Genomic DNA, 16,541 nt, shown 5'->3' on the forward strand with positions numbered 1-16,541 from the left:
CTGATTTAATTAAGAATCTAATATATTACTAATCACATAAGTTTATCGCACTAGTACAGTATTATAAGTAATCTAATCTTAATTTCAATCTAGTCCTTAATTAAAATTTAAACTTCAGGACATAAAAAAATCGATTCACATGAAATAAATAAAAATAAATTAATAAATTTGCATTAAATAAAAATCACTATTCCCTATCCTTAAAAAAAAAGTTAATTAAAATAAGTAACATATCCCCTTTTTAATGTAAATTAAATTGGCACTGGTATTACCTGTACTGGTTACATCAATGTATTGTCATCAACGCAGAGGGGATATGCACTTAGAAAGTTACAGGGACTAGTAGGCTAAGGGTTAAAGGGATGATGAGTCAAGAAGAACAAGTTACTTACTTTCGGTAATGCTCCTTCTGATCAATATCTTAACAGCGGATTTCTAACCTTTAGAATATCCCTAGGTGCCAGACAGGATCCCATACATGCCAAGAGACCCGATGCAGATGGCAGGCTACAAAATTTGAAGTCCAAAAAGGCTTTATTTTACCTGTCTCCCGCCTGAAATTATCTCTCCTTCAGTAGTAATCAATGGGAAAAGCCATTCTGACAATTTATTTTTCAAAATGTCCCACTCACTTGTTCTGAAATGATGGCATGTTTGGGATCTGGAAAAATGTTCGGCAAAACCCCTGCACCCCAGTACTAGTTGGGTCTCTGAGTCTGCTACGACTCCGCTCAACCCCAGAAGTGACGACTGGAGCACATATAAGCACAATCCAAGCGTGCAGGGCCCAAAAACTAAATTTCTCATGCCAGTGTGCAGCGCACTAGCTTGAGACCATTGCATTAATAGTTCTTTTTTATGCAACTTGAAATGTGCACAGCAACCCCTACGGGTTTCCTGGCGCAGGTCTGACGCAGGTAAGGTGTCCAAGTACATTAAACTTAAAATAGCCAGCCAGGTCTTCAGGCTTTTGCGAAAGGTAAGTAGTGAATTGCAGTTTTTTTAAACTTCAGGGAGAGAGTTCCACAGTTTTGGGCCTAGGTAGGCAAAAGAGCGGCCTTTCATGCGAGTTATACGAAATATACTTGTGAATGGTTTTTGGAAGGCGCCTTTTAAGACTTTAAGAGCTTAAGAGCCAAGGAACAAAAACCACCAGCAGTTTTACCTGCCCTGGTGTGACCAGGTGCAGAATTGCTGGTCGCATTGGTAGACTCGAGAGCTAAATGTTGAAGTCAAAGGAAGAGTACTTGTACCAAATAGGCTGCAAGTGGGTTAAGTCCAGCAGAACCCAAAGGGAGGATCGGCTTGTTAGGGTCTCTGGCGCAAGGATACAGTCGGTTTCCGTGGATCTAGGCTGGGGGGGCTCGGTTGTCGAGGTGTTTTGTCCAGGGGGGTGTTGGCGTTTTAGGCTTTCTCGGCTGTCCTCCGTTTTGCAGAGGATGGGAAAACAGGAAAGCTAGGCCACTCAATTAGTGGGTCTCGCTGGCCTTGAAGTCCCTGGGCATGTAGATAAGTCTTCCTCAGTGGTGGTGCCCAGGCTGGACACAAACAAACCTTGGTTGATGCAGGTACTCTGGTTATTGGTGCCGGGTCTAGCATCTCGAAACTCGAGGACGAGAGGAGCGGACATCCTACACCCTTAAAGACTGCCTCCTGACGTGCTGCCTCCTTCAATAGGCCAACTGGCAAACACCATGGAGTACTGGCCACCTGAGGTCGGAGCCTGCAGATGCAGGAGGATGGCTCCTTCACTCCATGGGAGATGCTAAGTGGTTGCTGAAGCGCTGGACAGTCCTCCAAGGGTTTGGGAGGTTGCAAAGCTTTTGGAGGAGAAGAGTTGAGTCTTTGCAATGGACGAGGTACCTGCAATCGGGCAGTATTTGATGATAATTTCCGGGCAGGTCCTCTGTTCTCACAGTGATGCCTCATCGTTGTCCTTATTCTGTTCCTAGGTAGACTAATCGGAAGCTCTGGTGTCAGGGTACCCCTAAATACTGAATTTAGGGTAGTGTAGGGCAGTAGCCAATGGGCTACCTACCCCTTGGGTGTCTAGACCCCCTATATGACCACTTCTATGCGAGGAGAGGGCCACAGTTATTAGTTTAGCCAAAACCAAGATGGAAAAACCATTTGACTGTCCGCTTCAGTTGGCCCACATTAGCGGTGTGCCAAGCCTGTGACACATGTCTTCTGACCAGCTAATTTCCAACTTGCTCTGGTGCCAAATGGGCCCCAGGGCAGGGGTGGCATACCAAAGGCGGCATATGCTTTTAACCCTCTAGTCTTGATAGGCTAAATCACTAGCCATCCTGCTGGACACATTCCTTCGGACCAGGCTTTTTTTCTGTCCTCTGACGGAAGGCTCTCGCCTACAAGGAGGTCAGAAACTTGACTTTGGTGGCAGGGTGAGTGATACAGTCAGCCAACACACCAGAGGACTAGTAGGTTTTCAGGGGGCACCCCTAAGGTGAACTCTGGGCGCATGTTACAAATCTGATACTGACATCAGTATAGATTTATTGAGATTAGGTGTTTGATACCAAACACCAATATTTTCAGAGAATTCATTATGTAGCTGGGTAACTCTTAATTACCAGTGCCCAGTACATACTGTAAGATGACTTCCTGATCACATGCAATCCTTAGCAATGGAACTAGAGATACATCTGTTCACGTAGATTTTCCCTCATATGGACTATAATTCACCTTTCCTTAGGGATCTGCGGTCTGCTGTAGAGGTGACTTACATATAATACATGCAATGTTTAGGGGAATGGCACACAGTGAACGTGCCATGTTGTGTTTTCAGAATGGGTTGCATGATTACACAAATTCTGCAATGGAAGTCTGCATGCAGTTTGTGTGGGTCCCTTTGAGTGGCATAATACATACTTCAGCCCAAAGGGACCTTCTTTAGTACCCACGCCCTGGGTACCATAGGTACCATTTACCTGGGACTTACAAGGGTGCTGAAGTCCTTACCAACTGGGGTACAATTGAGCAGGTTGCAGTTTTAAGGGAAAGAGCACTGACATCGGGGCCTCTTTAGCAGAGACCCAGTGAAAATGCAGTCAAGAACATCAGTACCAGTGGGCAAAAAGTGGGGCCAACCATATTTAAAACAAGCATTTACAATGCAACTGTCTCGCCTTTGCAAAAGTTAGAGCTATTGGCATTGTAAATGATACATTTTTCATTTATGTGTTGGATTTCAAAACAGATAAATAAATGCCATTGTCATTTACAATGCCAATAGCTTAATCTCTTGCAAATGAGAGACCTATTGCATTTGCACTCACCCACACACACACACACACACACACACAAACGTGGTGGATGTGGGGGTGGTGGATCTGGTGGGGGTGGTGGATCTGGTGGATGTGGTGGTGGTGGTGGTGGTGGTGGATGCGGTGGTGGTGGTGGTGGTGGATGCGGTGGTAGTGGTGGATGTGGTGGTCGTGGATGTGGTGGTGGTGGTGGATGTGGTGGATGAGGTGGTGGTGGATGTGGTGGATGAGGTGGTGGTGGATGTGGTGGATGAGGTGGTGGTGGATGAGTTGGTGGTGGATGTGGTGGAGGAGGTGGTGGTGGGTGTGGTGATGGTGGATGTGGTGGTGTATGTGGACGCATCACTGCCTGAAAGCGTGCCTGCTTAAAACAGGGCAGCTGATCATCATGCCCGTGCGCTACTAGCGTTAATTTAAAGGATTAGAGACAGAAGTTTACCTCCTGCACATAACTTCTGCCCCCACCTCTCCCATCACCCACACATGCAATATATTAATGGGCCTGAATTCCAGCTGAAATGCTAGTTAAACCCACAAGACCATTGCACTTCTGTTTGTATTGAACAGCTCAGAGAGGCCTGCGGAGGTTAAAAGACAGCACACTGTGCTTGCAATATTATTATATAGAACAAAAGCATCTGTTGCTGTACCGTTTATCTTTAAACCTGCGAAAGCCTACACTTTTTTGTCGTGATAGGATGTGGGAAGTCGTGGTAGCTCCTACCTCAGAGAAAGGCCGGGACAGGAGCCTAGCAGTGGATGCCTGGAGAAACCAGCTAATCAATCGAGCCTCCGATGAAATCTCAAATTAGGGCTCGGCTCGGCAGTGTGGCGCCTATTGTTTTAAACGTGCCTTTTGCTTTGCAATGAGTGTTTATAATGAGGCGGATTTGTAAATAAACACTTGCTGATCATGGGAATAAAACGTGAGGAGGGAAGTGGGATACAGATAGTAGACTGAATGCGTGTCACTGCAGATCTTCAACTGTATTCAGGTAAGACAGCTGAAGAAAGATGACTGCGCGGCGCGCACTAAACTGAAGAACTATTATAATTTATAAAAAGACTTTGAAGAAGTGAGATACCTCACTCCTAGAAGGTCTGATTCACTTACTTTGCAAGGCTCCTGGCCGCAACGACTGCCGCAGTAAATGCTGCTGGCCCAGGCATGATTTAGAGACCCACACAGTAGGTGCCCTAGGGCTCCAGCGGCCGCCGCAGTCTGCTAGGAGAGGATCTGATAGGTTGCCCCCAAGTACTCACCGTCGCCGGAGCCCAGCAGGGCGAGGAGCAGGAGGAGGGGGAGGCGGGAGCAGAGCGCGAGCCGAGACATCTTCACCGCGTGAGGCAGGGAGAGAAGTGAGGAGGCTAGGCGCGAGCAGGGAAGGAGGGGTGGGGGAGAGGGACCGAGGGGAGGGCAATAGAGGGAAGGAACGAGACCAGGAGAAGGAGAGAAGGGACGAGGATGGAGGAAGGGAAGAGAAAGGATGAGAGGAAGATAGGGCAATGGGAAGGGAGCAGCGCGGAAATAACCCGCCTCGCCCCAGCTCCATGAAAAAAAGTGGCGGCCGCAAACATAATGAGAAAAAAAAAATAAGACAACACCCACAATGGCCCACCGCTGCATGATGTCAAAAAAGGGGCGGAGCTTATAAAAAAAACACAGGAACGCCCACGAATCTGCTCCGAGAATGATTGCCCCATCTCTCTTCCAATGGATAGCCTCCATTTATGGAGCTAGCCAATGGAAGAGAGAGGCGGGTTAAAGCCCCATACTGGAGATCAAAATTTCTTGCCTGTGCGGCACTGCTTGCGCAGTGAACGCCAGGCTTCGACCTAAAAAGGGCACTTTCCTTCAGGAGGGCAACAAAAGTCCATAAGTTCCTGTGTCGCATCCAAGGATATGAGAGGTTGCATGCAAATCGACTACACTATAAACTAGTTATCGCAGGTAATTTACGTTTTCTTTTTGCAGCATGTGCAGCTGTAAATCACAATCTGTGCATAGAATGAAAAGCAGTAACTCAACTATAAACCAGTAGAATAAGAGAATATGGGGGGGGGGTTCTTGGAAAAAGAAAAATTGACTCACTGATTCACCCACATACGCTTCTTTTTGGGTCTGAATATCTATATACAAAGTAATGTTTAGTAAAGGTATGGCGTGTGCATCAAATGAACAAGTTATTTACTTTTGTAACTATGTATCTGGTAGAGACACAGTTTAGCCTTCACTTAGAATATCCCTCGGCGTCAGACAGGATCTGGAGAATCTTCAGCCGTACCTCTGCGCGCCGGGGAACAGCGTTGCATGGCTCTGTCCTTACGTCGTCCACATATATGACGTCAATGGAGCCATACAAGTCACTCCCGGCGCGCTCACGTCAGTTTTCTAGTGTGAAGTTTTTCTGCGCCACAATGCGGAGCCACTACTAAAACTGGGAGAGTGTGGGAACAATGTGCAAAAAAGGATTAGTTACTTACCTGTAATCCTAGTTCTCTTCCAGGGGTATCCTCATCAAAGTCATAAGCACTGAATATTCCCGCCCATGTGCGGGACCCCGGAAACAATATAAAAAATATATATGTAAAAAACATATATCTCGCTCCACATATATGTATGCACATATATTATTTTTCTCACACCAATGCAGCTCCATAACTGAGGCTAAAAACAATGTAAACACATATACATGCACTGCAATTAGCAAGAAAAGCAAAAGAAAAAACACATCAGGTCAAATAACCTTTGAACTTTGTGTTTTAATGAGTAAACCACTCATACATTCTGAAAAATTGCTTGTAATTAGACATTGTTAGCCCTCAGGCTGCATTGCAAAACAATAGCATAGAAAATGAAACCATTTTCAACAAAAAAAACTGGCACCGTGCCTTTAAGGCAGCCATGACCCCGGGCTTCCCATCATGCCTCAGGGGTGACAGTTAGGTCAGTTGTTCTTTGCATAACCCTGAAGACAGGGCTCAACCACAAGAGTGACATAGTACCAAGATCTCATTTACCTGGGGAGGCGGGTGGGTTGCTTATGACTTTGATGAGGATACCCCTGGAAGAGAACTAGGATTACAGGTAAGTAACTAATCCTTCTCTTCCAGGGGATCCTCATCAATAGTCATAAGCACTGAATAGAATAGCAAGCCCATCAACCACCTGCAGGTAAATGAGAAGTACATGACCCAACAAAAACCATCACAGCCAATAACTCAGCTGTTAAACAGATTCCTCAGTGAGGCTTGGCCCACCTGGGTATCTGCTCTAGTGTCAGAATCAAGACAGTAATGTCTGGTAAATGTATGGACAGACCTCCAGGTCGCCGCTTTACAAATCTCAGACATGGGCACATCATGTAGATAAGCCGTAGTGGCCGCTCTACCTCTGGTTGAATGTGCTTTAGGAGTAAACCCCAGAGGTTTCTGCGCCAATTGGTAAGCAAGCTTGATACACGAAACGATCCACCTGGAAATGGAACGTTTCGATGCTGCATGGCCAGTTCTGATCGATCCGTAGTTAATAAACAATTGATCAGAATGTCGAATAGACTTGGACCTGTCCAGATAGAATTTCAAAACCCTTTTCAGGTCCAACGAGTGTAAAGCCCTCTCAGCTGGAGTAGAGGGATTAGGAAAGAAAGTGGGTAAAGAGATAGACTGATTGACATGAAACTCTGACACCACTTTCGGCAGGAAAGAAGGGTGCGTTCTGAGCACCACTCTGTTCAAATGAAAAACTGTATACGGTTCTTTAGTACATAGGGCCTGAATTTCGCTCACCCTACGGGCTGACGTAATTGCTACCAAAAAAGACGCTTTCCAGGAAATATGCTGTTAAGTAGCTTTATGAATGGGCTCAAAAGGAGGGCCCATCAACTTTGATAGTACTAGGTTCAGCTCCCAGGGAGGAGAAGGAGGCCGTACAGGAGGATACACCTTTTTCAGACCTTGCAGGAAATCTTTTACTGCTGGCAACTGGAAAAAAGAGGTTTGCGAGGGTGATCGCCTATAAGCAGTTATAGCGGCTAGATGCACCTTAATGGAGTTAAACTTCAAACCTGCTTTGGCCAGATACAGCAAGTATGGAAGAACTGCTTCTTCCTGACTCTTCACCGGATTGTGACCATTCTGCACACACCACATATAGAACCTCTTCCACTTGCATGCGTAAGAATGTCTCGTGGAAGGACGTCGTGCTTCTCTCAGAATGGACATGCAGTCTTGTGGCAGTCCTAGATGGCCGTACTGAATGACCTCAGGAGCCATGCTGCCAAGTTCAGTGATGGAAGGTTGGGATGGTGAATCCTCCCGTTCATCTTCGATAATAGGTCCGGCCTGCAAGGAAGCCTCTTGTGAGGAGACACTGACAGGTGAAGTAGGTCCGTGTACCACCATTGCCTCGGCCAGTCGGGGGCAATCAGGATCATCGTTGTGCACGAGTGGTTCAGCTTGCTCACCACCTTCGGGATCAGCGGAAGTGGTGGAAAGGCGTACACAAATTCCTCTGACCAGTCGATCAAAAGAGCATTCCCTCTCGTTCCTGGTCGGTAAAACCTTGAGGCGAAGCTTGGGCATTTGCTGTTTACGTCGTCCGTGAAGAGATCTATGGAAGGACGACCACAAGACTGGAAAACGTCGTCTAGCACTTCGTCGTTGAGAACCCAGTCTTCTCTGTCCTCGAAGTGCCGACTTAGTGCGTCCGCCCTCACATTCTGCTCTCCTGGGAGGTGGACTGCTTGAACAGACAACTTGCGAGCCAGAAGCCAATGCCAGATGCTCTGAGCTTCTAGTGACAGTGTCCTTGAGCGTGTCCCTCCCTGTTTGTTTAAATAGTACATAGTGGTGGTGTTGTCTGTTTGTACTAGAACCACCTTTTCCTGAAGCGAGGGAAGGAACGCTTTGAGAGCCAGGTGGACTGCTCTCAACTCCAGCAAGTTGATGTGGTAGGTGCTTTCCTTGGGAGACCACAGACCCTGCACCTGAAGAGGGCCCATGTGCGCCCCCCAGCCTTGTAATGACGCATCTGTGATGATCGTCTGTGTAGGAGGAGGCTGATGGAAGAGAATTCCCACTTGCAAGTTCTGCTTCTTCATCCACCACTGAATGGAGGACCGTGCCACCTCCGACAAAGTGATCTGATCGTCCCCGCGATCTGATTGCTGATCCCATTTGTCCTCCAGATCCTGCTGAAGAGGACGCATCCGAAGCCGGGCGTTCGGTACCAAGAATATGCAGGAAGCCATCGATCCTAAGAGAGAGGCTATCTTTCGCACTTTCTGAGACCTGTTGCGAAGAACTTGCTGGCACTTGAGTGCTATTGAAGACTGTCTCTCCTCCGAAGGAAACACTTTTCCTACCTCGGAGTCTAGCAGAGCTCCTAGGAAGTGAATCTTCTGAGTGGGATGGGAGACCGACTTCTTGTAGTTGACATGCAGGCCTAGATGTTGACAAAGTTCTATGCATGTCCGAAATTGATTCCTCACGCTGTCTGGAGTTGGACCTTTCAACAGCCAATCGTCTAAGTATGGGTATACGAAGACTCCCCTGCGGCGTAGAGCTGCCGCTACCACTGCGACACACTTTGTGAACACTCTGGGGGCCGACTTCAACCCAAACGGGAGGACTTTGAACTGGTAGTGAGAGGTCCTCACCCGAAAACGAAGGAATCTTCTGTGGTCTGGACGTATCGGGACATGAAAATATGCGTCTTGAAGGTCCACCGAACACATCCAATCCCCCTTCCTGAGATGTGGATATATCTGGTGAAGCGCCAACATGCGAAATTTTTCTTTTCGTACATGTAGATTGAGCGTTCTCAAGTCCAGAATGGGCCTGTATTCCTCTTTCTGGCCCTTTTTTCTGACCAGAAAATACCTCGAGTATACTCCTTTCCCCCTTTGCACCACCGGCACTCTCTCGATGGCTGATTTCTCGAGGAGTGTCGCTACTTCTTTCTGTAACTTTTGTAGCTGGTGACTTGATGTTGACATCGGAGGAACGGGTGGAGATAGACGATGGAAACGAAGACAGTACCCATTCTGCAGCGTAGACAACACCCATTGATCTTTTGTAATGGTCTGCCACTCTGTCCTGTGATGCGCAATGCTTCCCCCCACTGGAGTGGACAACGGCGCTGGGGGAAGTGAAGGCTCATTGCTTCTGCTGAGATTTATTGAAGTTGTTGCCTTGTCGCTGATTCCCATTGCCTTTGGAATTGCGCTTGCCTTTGTATTGCGACTTTTGTTGACCTTGCTGGTTCTGGCCCTTCTGCCATTGAGGGGTTTGAACCCTCTGCTTCGAAGAGCCCTTGTTGTCCGAACGGAATTTCTTACGGAATTCCTTCTTCTTTTCAAGCCCCACGGCTTTGAGGGTGTCTAACTCCGTCTTCATCCTCTGCATCTCCTCATCAGCACTCGCTCCAAAGAGAGACTTGCCTGAAAAAGGAAGATTTAGAATCCTGGCTTGAGCCTCGGGTTTCAATGCTGTTAGTCGCAACCATGAGGATCTCCTCGCTGTGATTCCATGCGCATAACCATGCGCAGCCAGCGTTGCGCCATCTGCCGCCGCTCCTATCATCTGATTGGAGACTTGACCGCCCTCCAACAATCTCCTCAAAATCCTTCCTATCTTCCGGAGGAAGTTTCTCAGAAAATCTCTGAAGTGAGTCCCACAGAGATCTATCATACCTGCCAAGCAGCGCCTCAGCATTAGAGACCTTAAGGAAAGAAGCCGAGGTGTTACAAACTCTTCTCCCCCATGAGTCTTGCTGCTTGCTGTCCTTATCCGGCGGTACTGTGGATGACGAAGCTACCGCATTGGATTTTCTAGCCGCCGCAATGATTACTGAATCAGGCGGGGGATCAGATTTTAGGAACAAAGGATCCTCCTCAGGAGGACGATACTTCTTGAGAATTCTAGCTGGGACGGACTTCACCGTTGCCGGAGTCAGGAAGACTTCATTCACTGGGTCCATTATACCCGGAACCAACGGCAACAAAGGTTTGGGTGTCGTTCTGTGCTGTAGGGTTTCAAATATGACTGTCGTCTTGATCTGCGGAGCAGTCATAGGCACTCCTAGCTTCAGGGCTCCCCTGCCCAAGATGTCCTGGAACGAGAAGATATCCTCAGTTGGAGATACCCTCGAGCGTGGACTGTTCGTCAAGGTCGGAGAGTAATCCCTGTGAGAACGGTTCCTCGAAGAACCTGAAGAGCTACGGGTCCTCCTGGACCTAGATCTTCTACTTGAACGTGTTCTAGATGGAGATCTATCTCTGTGACGAGATTTTTTCGCACTTGAATGTCTAGAACGAGACTGCTCTTTACGGGGAAGAGCCTGGTCTCGATATGCCTTTAGCCGATCAGCCATCGCCTTGTCCTCGGCCCAGTGGTGAAGGGGTCTATTACACCTTGGAGAAAGATGAATAGAAGGAGATTTGTGAGTGGGATCCTGCACAGGTGAACGTGGCCGTGAAGGTTGATCCACTTGATCCTGTTGCGATCCTGCAGGGGACTTGGATCTCTCCCTAAGTGAACCGCTGTTTCGTCCACCTGAAGACCCGCCACTGTGAGATGATGAGGAAGACGAGGATCGGCTCCTTTGAGATCTAGAGGAAGATCCCGACCGAGATCTCCTTTCTGCGATCCTCCTTTTCTTGGCAGGGGGTTCATGCACCGGAGATTGTCCCACCTCCGCAGCCGATGCCGATCCTGGAGAACCGAATTGAGACCGAGACTGGTCCAATGGTTCACCTTCCGTCTCCTGCAGCACCTGCCTCAAAGGCGACCTCTCCTGTGATCTTGTAGGAGTGAGGCTCACTGGCTGGGAAACGCTCTGTTCTCTGGCTCTCCGCTGATCCATAGACAGTGGCTGCATCGACGCCGAGCGCTGAGCTGATATACGCTCTCTCGACGTCGACCGTGGCTTCGTCGACACCGATCCCTTCGGCATAGAGCATCTCGCCGTTGAAGGACGTCCACTCGACGACGACTGAGGCTGCTTCGACGCCGATAGCCTGTGCTCTGTCGGAGATGGGGTGTGCCTCGAGGCCGAATGCCGCTTGCTTGAATGCGACGGAGGCTGCCTCGACGTCGAACGCCATTGATCGGGCGTCGACGTGGGCTGCTTCGACGTCGATCGACTATGTGTCGACGAAGGCTCCCTCGACGCCGAACGACCATGACTAGTCGTCGACGGAGGATGACTCGACGTCGAACGCCGTTGACCTGGCGTCGACGGAGAATGCCTCGACGTCGCAGCATGACGATGCTGCTTCGACGTCATGTGGATCGCCGTCAAACTCTTCCGCTTCGACGGCGACCTATCCCTCGACGCTGTCTGTCGCGGAGGTACCTTGGATGTTGACGCTGAAGACATCTTCTTCGTCACCGTCGACGCCGACTGCGAACCGGTCGGGGCTTCTTTCGACGTCGACCGCGTCTTCCGACTTTTCTGCTTCTTGGGAGATCTTCCTCTCTCAGAAAACCCATAAACACGAATCCTCTCACGTTCTTTAAGAGTTCTGGATGATAAAACCTGGCAGTGTTCACAGGTTTTCGAAGAATGAGAAGCTGGTAGGCACAGGATACACACTGAATGAGTGTCAGTCTTGGCCATCTTCCTTCCACATGAAGGGCACTTGTCAAAGAGAGAAGGCATCTTTGACAGAAAAATCACCTTTTTTGAGCCCAAAAAAGGTAGCAGTAACACCCTAAGTCCAAAAGACGTCGAGTGAAAGCAAAAAATTGTAGTTAACAAGAGTATTTTTTGACAAAAAGCCAAAAAGAAAAGGGAGCTGTTTCACAAGGGTCCTGACTGAAGGAGCCGGAAAGAACAACTGACCTAACTGTCACCCCTGAGGCATGATGGGAAGCCCGGGGTCATGGCTGCCTTAAAGGCACGGTGCCAGTTTTTTTTGTTGAAAATGGTTTCATTTTCTATGCTATTGTTTTGCAATGCAGCCTGAGGGCTAACAATGTCTATTTACAAGCAATTTTTCAGAATTTATGAGTGGTTTACTCATTAAAACACAAAGTTCAAAGGTTATTTGACCTGATGTGTTTTTTCTTTTGCTTTTCTTGCTAATTGCAGTGCATGTATATGTGTTTACATTGTTTTTAGCCTCAGTTATGGAGCTGCATTGGTGTGAGAAAAATAATATATGTGCATACATATATGTGGAGCGAGATATGTGTTTTTTACATATATATTTTTTATATTGTTTCCGGGGTCCCGCACATGGGCGGGAATATTCAGTGCTTATGACTATTGATGAGGATCCCCTGGAAGAGAAAGATCAAAAATCTTTGAAACAATGACAAGAAATCATAGAAAGATGAAAAACATCACGTCTATCACTGAAAGAGTACTTCATACTGTAAGAGACTGAAGAGGGGAGAGCAGAGCACTCGCCCCTAGAAGCACAAGTTACTACTTGTGTAACGATATATCGGTAAGAGACATTAGTTAGTATTAGATTCCTTACCTTAGAATATCCCCAGGCGTCAGACTGGATCCGGAAATTTTTGCGTAGCAGTACCCTTGCGCGTCGGTAGGCGTCGTCTGCGGCTCCGCGTCAGTCGTCGGCGTCGTGGGCGCCGTGATGACGTCGGAGTACTTAGACGCCACCTCCGCGTGCTGACGTCAGTTCTTAGACACAGCTTTTCCGCGCCAGAAACGCAGAGCCATATTAAAAACCAACACTGGTGCCATTGAAACTAGGGCCCTGAAAGGGGGTAACCCTAACCCCTAGATATTGGTTTGCAGAACGGGGAGGATGGGTGGGTCGGTAAGGAATCGAATACTAACTAATGTCTCTTACAGATATATCGTTACACAAGTAGTAACTTGTGCATCTGAAAGAGACACGTTAGTATTAGATTCCTTACCTTAGAATAGATACCCCAGCAATACCAACCCCGGTGGTGGGTCTGCGAACCAATAATCACACCAGAAAGTCCTGGAGGACGGAACGGCCAAAGAAGCCATCCCTCCGGACTTGGCTGTCCAGGCAGTAGTGCCTTGCAAACGTGTGCAGCGATGCCCACGTAGCTGCCTGACAGATGTCTTGTAAGGGCACTCCCCTGCCCAGGGCAGTGGTAGTCACCGTGGCTCGGGTGGAATGAGCCCGCAATACAACAGGGGGCTCCTTCTTAGCCAAGGAGTAACATGCCTGGCTGCACAAGATGATCCACCGGGAGATGGTCCTCTTGTGTACCGCTTTCCCCTTCTTAGCGCCCACGTAACCAACAAAGAGTTGGTCATCCACCCGGAACTGGTGTGTGCGATCCAAGTAGAATGAGAGCGCACGTTTTGGGTCCAGACGGTGGAGCCGCTCTTCCTCTTTAGAGGGATGCGGTGGCGGGAAGAAGGTTGGCAAGGTGATAGACTGCCCGATGTGGAAGGCCGTGACAACCTTGGGCAGGAAAGAAGGCTTAGTACGCAACACCACTTTGTCCGGATGGACAGAAAGGAAAGGTGGAGTACAAGAAAGGGCCTGGAGCTCACTCACTCTCCTGGCAGAGGTGATGGCAACCAGGAAAGCAGTCTTCAGAGTAAGGCGAAGAGGACAGTTGTGAAGTGGCTCAAAGGGAGCGCACATCAGAAACGTAAGAACCAGGTTCAAGTTCCACTGAGGCATTACAATCGGAACAGGAGGGAATGTGTGTGTGATGCCTTTTAGAAATCTATTTACAATAGGGGACTTGAACAAAGAAGGTTGATCAGGCAGCCTTAGAAAGGCTGAAAGGGCAGAAAGGTAGCCCTTGATAGTGCCCAGAGCAGAGCCCTGCTGGGCAAGAGAAAGAAGGAAGAGAAGAACCTCAGAAAGAGGGGCAGCAAGAGGATCCAAAGCCTTTGCTGTGCACCATGCCACAAATCTGTTCCACCTGCAGGCGTATACAGACTTTGTGGAGGGACGCCTGGCTGTCAGAATGACATTACAGACTTCAGGAGGCAAGTCAAATGGCCTCAACTGTCGCCGCTCAATCTCCAAGCATGGAGGTGGAGACTGGACAGGTTCGGGTGGAGGACCGTCCCCTGCTGCTGCGACAGAAGGTCCTCCTGAAGAGGCAGACGAACCGGGGGATCGACTGACATACTGAGTAGCTCCGGATACCAGTACCTTCGAGCCCAGTCCGGAGCCACAAGGATGACTTGGGCCCAGTCGCGCTTGATCTCTTCAGCACTCTGGGCAGAAGTGGTATAGGCGGAAAGGCGTACAGTAGACCGCAACTCCACTCGCAACGAAAAGCGTCTCCGAGCGAGTGCCGCCTTGGAAATTCCAACGCGCAGAACTGATGACATTGCGCTTTCTCTTCGGTGGCGAATAGATCTAACCAAGGCTCTCCCCATCGCTGAAAGAGGCCTTGCGCCACGTTCGAGTTCAGACGCCATTCGTGATCCATCATGCTCCGATGGCTGAGCTCGTCCGCCCTGGCGTTCAGAGATCCCGCCAGGTGTTGAGCCACCAAGGTCACGCCCTGGCGTTCCAGCCATTGCCAAAGGCGAATAGCCTCTTGACAAAGGATCCACAACCCCACCCGCCTTGTTTGTTGCACCAGCAGGATGCAGGAGGCCATCAGCCCCAGAAGCCGCAGCGTCAACCTGCCCGAGACCCGGGATAATGGCTGAAAGATGGGAATCAGAGCCTGAATATCCCGGACCCGCTGTTCGGGTGGATAAACCCGAAACCGCGCCGTGTCGAGAACCGCTCTGATGAAAAGGAGCTTCTGAGAGGGGCACAGGTGTGACTTCAGCACATTGATGGAGAACCCCAGCCGGTGCAGGAGATCTGCCGTAGTCTGGAGGTGGCTGACGAGCCCGCCTTCAACAACCAGTTGTCGAGGTAGGGGAAGACTGAAACCCCTAACCTGCGCAGATGAGCTGCGACCACCGCCATCACCTTTGTGAACACCCGTGGGGTGCTGGTAAGGCCGAAGGGGAGCACGGTATACTGAAAGTGCTCGTGGCCAACCGTGAACCGCAGGTAGCGCCGGTGGGCCTGCAGGACCGGGATGTGGAAATAAGCGTCCTGCAAGTCCAACGCTACCATCCAGTCTCCTTGGTCGAGGGCAGGTAGGACCTGAGCCAGTGTCAGCATCTTGAACTTCTCCTTCCGGAGGAAGCCGTTGGCGTTCCTTAGGTCCAAGATAGGGCATAGGCCCCCTTTGCCCTTCTTGGGTACCAGAAAGTAGTGGGAGTAGCAACCACACCCTACTTCTGGCCCAGGAACGCGCTCAATGGCCCCCTTGGCCAAGAGGGCCGTAACTTCCTCCTGCAGAAGTCGCAAATGATCCCCCGATACACGGTGGTTCTGCGGTGGCATGGCTGGAGGAGTCGCCTCGAAGGGGAGGGAGTAGCCCCTTCGGACGATCGGCAGCACCCACCTGTCCGAAGTGACGGTGCGTCAGTGGAGGTGGTGATGGCGAACCCTGCCCCCCACTGGCGTCACATGGGCCTGAAAGCACGGACTAGGAGGGTTTTGAGGCGGATGCTGCGGGGGAGGTGTGGACCCCACCTCGCCGTTGTTCCCACGGCCGCCACCGCGTTGGGTATTACCCTGCGGAGCGTGTCTGGCAGCACGTGTGGGTACACCACTTCCGTGGCCACGAAAGGAATGAAAGGCAGCCGATTGCTGGCGCGGGGCCGAGAGGCCAAAGGACTTGGCCGTAGCCTTGGAGTCCTTAAAGCGCTCGAGCGCATGGTCTGCCTTGTCGCCAAAGAGGCGACGGCCATCAAACGGCATGTCCATCAAGGTGTTCTGGACATCGGCCGAAAAGTTGGCGGACCTCAACCAGGCGTGACGTCTGACCGCCACCGTCGTTGCCATCGCTCTACCCAGTGAGTCGGTGGTATCCAGCCCACACCGTATAGAATATTTGGCTGCATCCCGGCCCTCCACAAGGGCTTGGCCGAGTTTGGCCCGTACCTCCAACGGACACTCTGGCAGCACTTCTGCAACCGTATCCCACAGAGAGTGGGTGTAGCGGCCCAAGAGGCATGCGGTGTTGGAAGACCGCAGTCCTAGACTAAGGGACGAGAAGATCTTTTTGCCGTACTGCTCGTACCTCTTGGATTCCCTGTCGGGCGGTGCAGACGGGAATGCAGTCTGGGAATTGGAGGCCTGGATGACCAGGCTCTCGGGGGTAGGGTGGGTGGACAGGAAACATGGGTCGCCCGGTGCTGGGCGGTGGCGTCTGGCCACGTTCCTATCTACGGGCGAACCCGTAGCGGGCTTGAACCAAGTG

At 49.9% G+C, this 16,541-nt stretch overlaps 1 protein-coding gene across 1 annotated transcript in view; it reads right to left on the reverse strand.

The window, feature by feature from the left end:
* Positions 1–16,541, reverse strand: part of LOC144755671 (chromodomain-helicase-DNA-binding protein 8-like) — a 1,307,007-nt gene that overhangs the window by 1,200,686 nt on the left and 89,780 nt on the right.

The sequence above is a fragment of the Lissotriton helveticus genome, chromosome 5_1 (genome assembly GCF_964261635.1).
Source record: "Lissotriton helveticus chromosome 5_1, aLisHel1.1, whole genome shotgun sequence".
Lineage (NCBI taxonomy): Eukaryota > Metazoa > Chordata > Amphibia > Caudata > Salamandridae > Lissotriton > Lissotriton helveticus.